Source organism: Lactuca sativa, chromosome 8, assembly GCF_002870075.4.
Source record: "Lactuca sativa cultivar Salinas chromosome 8, Lsat_Salinas_v11, whole genome shotgun sequence".
In the NCBI taxonomy this organism is placed as follows: Eukaryota; Viridiplantae; Streptophyta; class Magnoliopsida; order Asterales; family Asteraceae; genus Lactuca; species Lactuca sativa.
The window spans coordinates 185,569,127-185,581,146 of record NC_056630.2 but is presented as its reverse complement, the minus strand read 5'-3'; the positions used below and the strand labels follow the sequence as shown (position 1 = coordinate 185,581,146).

Sequence of the window (12,020 nt, the reverse complement as noted above, 5' to 3'; positions counted from 1 at the left end):
CTGCGTAAGGAGGTTGCTGAGTGTACGCCTGGTGTTGATGATAGGGTTGTTGGTGCATAGGGAGTGGAGAAACCATCTACAGATGCGAGCTGAAAGGCACCTGCTGAGAAGGCGAGAATGGCAACAGACCTGGAGGGAGCTGCTGATGCATGTTTACCTGCTGATGCGGACTCCCGGTGGCAGCAACTGTGTGACCAAGAGCAACAAGAGGCTGAATTGGCGGTACATTACATAATACCCCAGCGAAAGTGGGTTGCGGTCCCATAGAGTTTCCATGAAAAATATTTTTTGAAGCATTTCTTGCATTGGATCTATTTTTGTTCCATTTATTTTTAGATTTTCCCGAGTGATGAGATGATGAAAAGATAGCTGCACTTTGAGATACGGATGAGTCAAGTAGCGAATCGGAAGCCATCTCTCGAGACTCATGCAACAAGAGCATTTTTTTGTCTTAAGGAAGGAAGGAAAAGGATTTGTATTGGTGATGACATCTACAATATTATGGTATGATGGTGGTAGCTGGCGCAATACTTGCATCACTAACTCAATTTATGTGATGTTGGAGTCAACATCTTTGAGGTCATCGGCTAGATTCTTGAGAGTGTGGAAAAAATCGGTAACAGAACTCGAGTCCTTTTTTGTATTACGAAACTGGTCCTGTAGTTGTAGCATCCGATACATTTTGTTGTTCCTAAAGAATTCATCCAATCTATCCTAAAGTTCTTTGGCGGTACATTCATCACTTGATATGATTTGTAATAGTCCGGGATCGCATGTACTATAAAACAACGGCCTGATGCGTGCATCAATTGAAAACCATTCCTCATCATCATTACTAGATGGAGCAGATTTCCCAGAAAGATGACCACAAGAAAGAGTACCTCTGCACATGTTTGAAAAAAATCTGGCACCACAATTTATATCTCGAGCCATCAACAATCAATTTAAAACTAAATTGATTGTATACATTTGTAATTGTACAAACGAGACTTAGCTTGGAGGGAGTTATGGTGGAGGAAGAGGCAGGAACAGTAGACATCTGGGAAATACAGGGCAGCAGTGAAGGTACAGAAGAAGAACAAGTTGTGAATGCTGCAATGAAAGAGTCACTTTGGCAGAAGACGGTGATGATTGCAGTAGAGAGGCAAAGTGGGTCACTGTCATAGGAGAGAACAATGAAACAACACCAAGAACTAGGACGCAAAGAAGAAACAGGCGGCAGAAAAAAAATGTCATGGATGCCGTATTACGTGATTGGATTGGGTAGAAAGTAACCCTAGCTTGATACCATGTTGTTTAGGGTAAAAGCCTCTCTGAATTGGAGGTTATCGTATGCAGAATATATATATATATATATATATATATATATATATATATATATATATATATATATATATATATATATATATATATATATATATATATATATATATATATATATATATATATATATATATATATATATATATCATATTGTCCATTTAAGAGGCACAATCACTTAAGAACGATGTACAATTTTAAAATGCTTTAAGAAAATTTTGTATGGTAACACACTTTGCCGTCAATATCAATCCGCTCTTCCCTAAATTGTCTCCCGTAACCCATGACTCCATCTTCTCTGCCTTCTCTGATGTATATCAATCCAATCTTTACACTTTCTTTTCATTCCTTCGGGGAAGACAACAATCGCCTACCACAACGAAGACACCACGCCCACGGTCTGTGAAATGATGAATCCCACCCACTAATATTGATAGGAAACCCTAAATCCCTTCTCACAACCATCAAATTGTTGACCACTCTTTCACACTAACACTAGCCGTCACTCACCAACACCAGGACAACCATTTTTCAGCAACACTATCCATCATCGTTTGCCTCCCTACCACCGCCATGGCATCACAAGACCAGCCCCGCCGATATCTATAGAAAGGAACTCCTACTGCATCTTTTCCACCACCATACACACCATTCCCCACATATAGACACATGAAACCCTAGCCACGACACGTCTTCAAGATCCGTTAACTATGGTAGAAGATCCAAACCAGTCGAGACTTTGGGTTTAGGGTAATTGATAGTTTTTTAGTTTTTTTATTTTTTATTTTGTTGAAGTTTTGTCTCAAAGTTTTGTTCTTTCGATTTTACAAGAAATGGTGACGGTCTAAAGCCTTTCAATACAGATTATGTGAATGGGTTTCACATTCCCTCCAAAAGGAACCCTAATCTAACTCAACTCATCTTCGATCTTTTATGTTTCTCTTTATTTGTCATTTTAAAAGTAAAATTCAGACCCTAAATGATTTATTTTTGTAGATTTGTAATGTTAGGAACATAATCCACATTTCTGTGTGCATTGAATATCAAGGAAAAGCTACGTATCATCCAATGTTGGATAAGTGATTAGAAGGAATTTCTTGCAGGTTATACCATTTATTAATGTTTTACTTTATGCACCATTTTTTCTGGACTTATGTTTTAAATGAAATTCTTGCAGGCTATGCAGGCACTTGGATTGATATTTGATAGGGTTATGTATTCATGGTTAGCCAAGTGAATCTAATTTGGTGTTTGGCATTCTTTCCCAGTACAAGTATATGATGGTATATGTTTATATTTATGTTCTTGAAAGTGTGTTTTAGGGAATCTGGTTTGCTTTTATATTTATTACTCGAGGCTCAGCAATCACATGTTTGGGGAGCATGTTAAGAGTCTCAAAGGATGTTCCACTAGAAGGTACTTAAGAAGCTAGAATTACTATATGTTGTCTAGCTATAATATAATAATATATGTATGTGTTTTGTTTATGGTATTATGTGTGTGTGTGAATGAACACATGTACATCCAATATGGGCCTAATGAAAAGATGTACTAAAGCTTCTGAAAACCAAGTCATCTTCTTATTGAAGTGTTTATTGCTTTGGTAACCATATATATAGTCTAAGCATCCTGTTTTTTTTTAACTTAATCAAGACAAACATAAACTAAGCTGCATAATAGTAGCAGTGAAGTTAATGTTAGTTGGTTGAGACTTTCAAAACATTAAAATGCTGAAAAATCATTTTGTTTTAAACAACTTGATTGTCTAGATTATTTTGGTTTTGGTTTTAAAAACTAAAAATAAAATCCCAATAGCCTCAAATGCAACAACCACCGTTTCAAATGGCTACTGTTCCAATAAATTAAAATTGTCATTTTTAAGTTAAATACAGAAGAGTTAATTTACATTTTTCGTCCGTGAGTACAACTAATTTTTCAATTTTGGTCTAAAAGGATCATTTACAAATTTGGTCTGAACTTTATTCATTTTGGTATCTATGCAGTTTAAATTAAGATTTTAGACTTTAAAATTTGATAATGCTCATTTTGCACTTGGAAAAAACTAAAAAGGAATAGTATACCACACCATATGAAAACAATTCATTTATTTCTATTATACTTAATTAATGTTTATAGCATTTCTTTTTTAATTATTTTCATACCAATCATAGGATAAGAGGAAATTAGAAAGTTGGTTCCTGCGTTATGCTTTTATTTGAACTTTTCAAGGGTAAAATGGTAATTTTTAAGGCAAAAATGATCTTGATATTGCTTTTTTAATGGAAGTTCTTTTCTGTTTCAACTTTCACTAATTTGGTGGCCAGACTTTCATTTCTTCATGTAGGAGCAGTGTATTTTGAAAAATCTACTCTATCATAGCAATGTCACTCCAACGGAAAGAAATTTTCATTGGTACGAGAGATCCTTTTAAAAGTAGAAGGTAAGAGATAACTTGTAAATACAATGTTATAGTTGGGTAGACCATAATTTACATTGTTGTAATGTAAATAAATACTATATCCGCTAACAGAATTGCAGGAAAAAAAAATATTTTTTTTATTTACTTTATTGAAGATAATATACAAAAAGTTAATGATTCTTTTGTAGATATTGCAGGGTATCGTTTTCCAAACTTTTGCCTATTCAACAGTTCTTCAAAATTTTAGTAGTTAATAGGAAATCCTTTGTAGTCCATTATTTAAGGATGATGTTATTAACAAGGAGGTTGAATTGATGTACATGGAATACGGGTATTATTTATTTGGTTAATTGGGTTTATATTTAGTTGGGTGTAATCTTAAGTTTTAAACATATATGTTTATTCATGAATTGTTGAAAGAATAATTTGTATAAAGCAAGATTATACACAATGCATACAAAAGTCCTACTTAAATTCAATTGCCTTTTTTTTAATAAATTTTGAGACAAGTGAACTTTCATTTACAAAAGTCCTCAACTTACCACCCTCGCCTTTTCTAAAAAATCTAAAAAATAAAAATGATAGATAAATAGACATATAAACACATTTTCTAATTTTTTATAATAGAAAATAAAAAATGAACAGGTTTTAACTAAACGCGTTTACTAAATTCTCTACTATAAATGAAAAAATAATAACGTAAGAGAACCCTTCAAACGAGAACTAGAACTAAAACTTTCATTTGTATTAGTTAACCTCATTGCCTGTTAGATACAAAAAATATAACTAGAAATGACAACGGATCAACAAAAACTTCTAAGTTGCTATATACTGTAGATACGACGACTTCAAAAACCTAAGCAAGAACTCTTGCTTCTAAAGGAAATTGTTTGAAATTACTTTGTAAACTCTATTTCAATACAAAATGTCTTAGGAAACCAATCTCTGATGTACATACTATTCGCTATCCTCGAAAAAATTATTGCCTAAGCGAAACTATTAACGGAAAGGAAACTACTCTTGATAAACAATTGTGTTAAGATTATAATATAAATTTGGTTTCAGTACCAGAAAATAAACTCAACATAGAGTGGAATTAAAAAAACCGAGTTAAATATTACAAACCCACAATCCATCAAACCGGTCAAAGTTTCGAAACAAGTTAAGATGCTATAGTTATTTGAAGTTAAAATTTTGATTGCTTAATTGCAATTTGCAAGGAAGTGACACAAAAATGAATTACTAGTTTTTTGATATTGTAAGAACTAAAGAATTATCAATATTTTGTAACTTGGTTGATACATTATAGTTTTTATGGTTTAACTTGGTTGATATGTAATGATTTTTATGGTTTAACTTTGTATAAACAAATAAACTATTCACTGAAATGAATTAATCACTGTTTGGAAACACTTTCCTCCCGCCGCTTTGCGCGGGTACACAACTAGTATCTATAGAAACATGAAAACAACAAATTAAAGAAAAAGACTTGCATTATGTACGTACAAGAATGATTCACACCCGACCACAATGTTTTATCAAGGAGAAATCTTTATTCATAAAAGCAATGACACCAAGCACTAAGAGATGATATAGAAGCAAACGCAAACAACTAAGATTTATGGACGAAATATACCCCACGCGGTCAAACGAGTAAATAAAGAAGGAAAACCACAAATGATAAAAAAGAAAAAATGAGAGTGTGCACATAAAATGCTTTATTAAAGAGAAGGCACCAATATTGCATTTTCACTCTAGCGATGAAAACCACATATCTTTTTATTCTGCTTTACATTTTTTAGATGAAAACTACATATCTTTTTTCATATAAAGAGAAATAAAATTTTGAAGGGGGATATGCCTACTTAATGTGGGCTGTGGGACTGAACGTCCTCAATTCTATACATACTCTAAAATATTTATAAATAGATATACGTTATAAAGAATAATTAAGTCATTATTATAAACTATAAAATAATATTTTTATATTTGATAATAAATTAAAAAAAATAATGTTAAATATTTTCAACGCGTTTGTTATTAATTTTTAGTCAATTGGTTGAGTGGCTTGTATGATCCTTTTTTGATGATTTTGCACATTTCCATCAATATCATTTCATCACTGCAAAGGTTCTTTCTTGAATAGGCTACTTTGAACATTCTAATGCAGTAGGTCTCATTTTTTGTTTCTATGAATAAACCTTTTATTTCATAAAAAAATGTGGTTCTTTATAAAAACATCATGCTTGTTTTGTTGATTCACATTTGATCATATATATGTACATACACAATCAAATCAAAATGGTAAAAACATCATAGAGATTGATTCAGCCTTAATAATATGTGCACATACATAATCAAATCAATATGTAATTGATTGATTCACCCGTGATAAGTTTCAAAAGACATTACAATATCTAAACTTATATTAAATATTCAACATAATCGGGAACTTGTATCTAGTGTAAACTAGTTGTGTCTACATAATTTTCAAACAATTTCACGTAGGTCTTAATTGGGCTGAACCCATTATCAGTCATTTAGACTCGTTCTTCTATTGTTTGAGTTGTCATATGTGATTCTTAGATGATGTTCGTTGTGTTTACAAATTGTCGTATATCTATAGACATCGTAATGAACAATATTTGTATATTATACAATGCTCATTTTTTTTCGTTCCTCGACTATAGAAGGCAGTAATGGGATTTTCAGTATTATCATTCATTGTTTTGCACGTTGATTATCAGAAATCATTTCTAAAGCAATCATATCAATAAGACGTTGCTCGTCTTTAAGAAGTACTATATCCTAATTTGTTGGCAACTCATCCTCATTGATTGAGTCACTAGATGTTGGTGAATGAAAATAAAATATATTAACATATACATTACAAACCAACTTGCATAAAACGTATCCAAGAATAAAACCAATTTGTTGAAACATATCCATAATACAAAAAATTGTTTGCAACTAGTCTATAATAACATGTTTGTCTAAACTTGTTTTGGTCCCATCTTCGGAGTTCTATCTGCTTTCAATTTAAGTTTTTAACACTCTTTATATTTTTTTTCTTAATTTTATAGGTGTTTTTGCTGATTTATTTTTTATTTTATTTTCTAACTCAAAATCTTGGTTTTTTATCTACAAAAAGAAAATTCCAACAATATTTTAAACCATTACCATAAAAATAAAATAATAATTTGATTTTACCTTTATCAGACGTAATTTTGAAAACTCCTGTAAATGGAATATAACTTATTGTTCCGTAAAACCCACCTTTTTTTAGCAATATCCACACAAATTTGTCTTTGGACTAGTAGGGTTATTAAACAACATCAACACAAAAAAATGATAATAAATACTTATTCAAGATTGTCATTCCATAACATCATTCCGAAATAGATTATCATGTTCCAAACTATATTCTTCATATTCCGGACTTACAATACCATTCCAGATTCTCTAGAAAACCTACTTCCGGACAAAAAACCCGATCCTAACACACCATAAGATACTTACATTTGTCTTATATATGTAAAATGAAATATATATATATATATATATATATATATATATATATATATATATATATATATATATATATATATAATGGATATTTTTGACTCGTTCAACATATTCTAGAGTGTTCTAAGCATTCCAAAATACGTATATTTGTTTGTAAACTCAAATGCAAGTAACTTACAAAGTAGAAATCACTTGGTTTGAGAAATCCATGCTGAAAACTAAATCCGAAATTTGGGTAGATCGAACTTCGGAAAAGAATTCGAAAATCCGTAACGCGAATTCCGAATTTTTAAGTGCGGGGCCCATATATATATATATATATATATATATATATATATATATATATATATATATATATATATATATATATATATATATATATATATATATATAGAGAGAGAGAGAGAGAGAGAGAGAGAAAGAGAAAAGTGAATATACCCTTAAGTGTATATAAGCTTAGGTACCCAAACTCACCATACTAGGTCGTTTTGTATCACATATATATATATATATATATATATATATATATATATATATATATATATATATATATATATATATATATATATATATATTGTAATTGTCCAATATTCTTATAATTCAACTTCTAACTTGATTTACTTCCAAGATTTTTATAAATTTCACATTTATCTTCCTCTTATATAATTTTCATTTTCAATTATATATATATATATATATATATATATATATATATATATATATATATATATATATATAGCCTAATAGGTGTTCGACAAAAAGATGTGATGTAAGAAGAAAATAATTGTGAAATTTTGAAAATCTTGAAAGTAAATCAAGTTAATGATTGAAGTTTAAGAATATTATAATAAATATATCAAACAAAATGATGTATTATGATTAGTTTTGGTACCTAAACTTATATATCCTTAAAGTATATTCACTTTTCCCATCTATATTATATATTTATATATATATATATATATATATATATATATATATATATATATATATATATATATATATATATATATATATATGTAGTGGTTCAAATGAGAACCATAAAAGATTAAGAACCTAAGAACCCCATTAGTTAATAAATATTTACATGATATTCTTGTTAAACATGTGAAAATCTTTTTTTTTTCTCTCTTTTCGATACAAAAAGAGCACAATTGTAATTTTTACAGTATAATATTTTCATTCTTATATGCTCTCATATTTGAACACAAAACTTATATAAATTACAAGTTTATACAGTACATTCGTAATTTAATTCACAAAATTCACAATTTCATACAAACCATTTTATACTAATTCACAAACTTAAAGAAATCAAAATTTCAAACCCTACTACTACCACCACCACACGCTGCCACCAACCACCCATACCAGCATCGCAACCATAATTTTCTTCTAAATTAGATCTGTAAACAAAGTCATGCATTAATAACATAAATACTGCATGCACAGTCTAATAAAACCATTTATTTCACTCATTTTGAATTTAATGCAAAATTATTATTAAACCTAATGTATTCTTGTATACTTATACAACACAAGAAATAAATATATTCAGAAAAAAATTAACAAAAAAATTTATACGTAAATCATTCATATTTTAAATTGTGAATTTACTATATTAAGTCGTGAATAAAATTTACATTATTTCAAAAGCAAACAAAAAAATTATAAAATAATCACAGCTTAATATCAATTCATTCACAGCTTTATACAATCAACTCATAATTCAATACACAAAATTTACAGCTTAATATACTCAATTCATAGTCTATGAAAAAAATATACAGTTTAATGCAGTAAATTCGCAGTTTAAAACACAAAAGTCATAGTTTAATACACAAAATTCAAAGTTTAATACACAAAAAGTATGCATCCATAACAATATTTTCAGCTTAACAATCTTTATATAGTCAATACAAGGTTTATACACAAAATTCATAGCTTAATACAAGTAACTTCATAGTTTCATACACATAATTCACAACTTAATCTAGTCAATTTACAGTTCAAACAGAAAATTCATAGCTTAATACAGTCAATTCGTAGTTTAAAAAGAAAATTCAAAGCTTAATGTAACCAATTCACAGTTTAAAACACAAAAATGACAGCTTAGTAGACTAAATTTACATTTTAATACACAAAAAGTAGTATTCACATCCATATTATCAACTTAAAACACTTAGTACAATTAATACACAATTTAATATATAAAATTCACAAACTAGTATAATAAATTTAAAGTTTAATTCAAAAAAATTATACATTCACAAGTTAATAGCAGTTAAAACTAAGATTAACAAAATTATATGACAAATGAGATATTCAAATATCAAATTCACACATTAACAGAAAAAAAAACCAAAATATAATAGAGATCTACAACAAATGCATGTAGAAAAACATAATATCAACTTAAAACTTTTAATTCATAGTTAAATATAGAAAATTTACTGTTTAATACCCAAAAAAAATATGCATTCAAAAGCATATTTTCAACTAAAAAATTTAATACAATCAATTCACAGTTTAATACAATTAATTCATAGTTAAATATACAAAACTTACAACTTAATATAGTCAATTTACAGTTTAAACAACAAACTCACAGGTTAATGCATTCAATTCGCAATTTTAAACACAAATATCACAGCTAAATACACAAACTTCATACTTCAATATACAAAAAATATGCATTCACAACTTAATTCACAACTTAATAACTTACCAAATTTCATTGAGACATTTCATCAAACACCTTATGCGCATCTTTTTTTTTTTCAGAATTTCCTTTCGTAAACACCATCAATGTAAACACCATACACACACCAGATCTAACCTGAAAATGGACAAAACATTAGATTAGATGTCGATTTGGTGGTGTTTTGACTAAAAATAAGAGAGACAAAGACGAAAATGAGTTATACAATGGAAAGAGGTGACACATAACAGATCTGGTACAAATTTGACACACATTTTCGCCGGTGATGGAACATTTCAGAGAAAAAAATAAGTTCAAGAGTTCTGGAACAAAACATTTTTATAATAACACCAAATTCTCAGATCTATATCAGATCTGAATTTATCTAGAGGTGGTCGGACATCTGGAGGCGGCGCTCGGTGGTGATGGCAGATCTAAAGTCGGAGGTTGCAGATATGAAGGCGAATGCACCAGATCTGAAGGCGGCGACTCCGAATATAAAGATTGTTGTATTCCGGCGACAACGACGGTGTCGACAGTGGTGTCGGCGTTGGTGGTGGTGGTCGGCAGCAGTAGAATGTAAGAGAGAGAGAGAGAGAGAGAGAGAGAGAGCGAGAGAGAGACCAAATCCAAGTCTAGATCTAATTTTGAATATAACAAGTATTATGTAAAAAGTGGGTTAAATTTAATTAGTTGGTTCTTAGGTTCTTGATCTTTTTTGGTTCTTATTTGAACCTTTACCTCTCTCTCTCTCTCTCTCTCTATATATATATATATATATATATATATATATATATATATATATATATATATATATATATATATATATATATATATATATATATATATCATGGGGCTACAATGGGCATGAGCCATTTTTTTATGTCCGAAATATGTCATTGCAGACCGAGTTGTTGATTTTCAAAAAACAAAAAAAAAAAGTAAAATTGTAGTTTGATTACTCGATTTCCCTTAATAATATGTGCCCATCCACATTCAAATCAAAAGAGTAATTTCTTTTAGAGTAAACTAATGAAATGGTCCTTGTAGTTTAGTTAGAATTACATGTCTAATCCACACATTTGAAAGTTATAGATCATATATATATCCTTCTTAATAAATAAAAGTTCTTTTTTGGTAAATGTTAATCTTTCATAAGTTTTGATACTTATCATTGTGTGATATTTTTAAAATAAATATTATGCACTTGTCAAATTTTGATTTGTTTCAATTTTTTAAATTAAAGTCACATAGTTATATATGTAAAGTATTAAATATCATATATATGATATTAAATTACAATAAACACATTTGTTTCTTTTTTATTTTAAAAGTTATACATTAAAACAAAAATTCTATTTACACTTTAATTTAATGTTTAATTTTTTTTTTAAATCAACCACACGAGTCTCACACATAATGATTTCAATATATTACAATGTGCCTACATTTTAAAAAATTAAAATGTCTATCTTAGGTCTAATATAAAAAGATTATTTTATCTATCTAATATCTTTTTTTCTTTCTTTTTCTCATTTACAATTTTAAATAATATAAAAAGAAAATTATTTTACCTTTATAATTTTTAGCTTTAACCATATTATTTGAAAAAAGAAACTTTATTATAATTGATATAAAAGATACATATACGGGGTGCTCAAGTAGATACAATTCCCTTTTTATTTTTCTATACATATAATGATATAAATAACAATTTTTATTAACAATGAATATTTCATTTATTCGTGAACATCATCAAAAGCCATCAAACTAAATAACTTAGTTTTCCGTTTAAAAATAAATAAATAATAACCTATCATTTTTCTAATTATCAATATAAAATGAATGCTATACAACTTAATAAAAACCCAATTGATAGTATATAACCGCTAATTAAAAGAATGAAATATATAGAGCAATTTTATTAACAAATACTGATATAATATGTACAAGATTTTCCGGACATACTTTGGCAAATTTTTACTTTATGGTGAGTACATAGAAGATGGATGGTTGCGCCTACAATTCATGGTAGATATTCATACTAGCCATATA

The 12,020-nt window shown here is 28.8% G+C and overlaps 1 long non-coding RNA gene across 5 annotated transcripts; it reads left to right on the top strand.

Moving 5' to 3' along the window:
* Positions 1–1,499: 1,499 nt before the first annotated feature.
* Positions 1,500–4,104, top strand: LOC111911856 (uncharacterized). Of its 5 annotated transcripts, none has more exons than XR_006185472.2 (3): positions 1,500–2,423; positions 2,498–3,760; positions 3,937–4,104. It is a non-coding gene; the product is annotated as an uncharacterized LOC111911856 (long non-coding RNA). The 5 variants fall into 5 exon arrangements; XR_006185470.2 differs by having other exon boundaries at positions 3,928–4,104; XR_006185471.2 differs by having other exon boundaries at positions 1,506–2,070; positions 2,152–2,423; positions 2,498–4,104.
* The last annotated feature ends 7,916 nt before the right edge of the window (positions 4,105–12,020 follow it).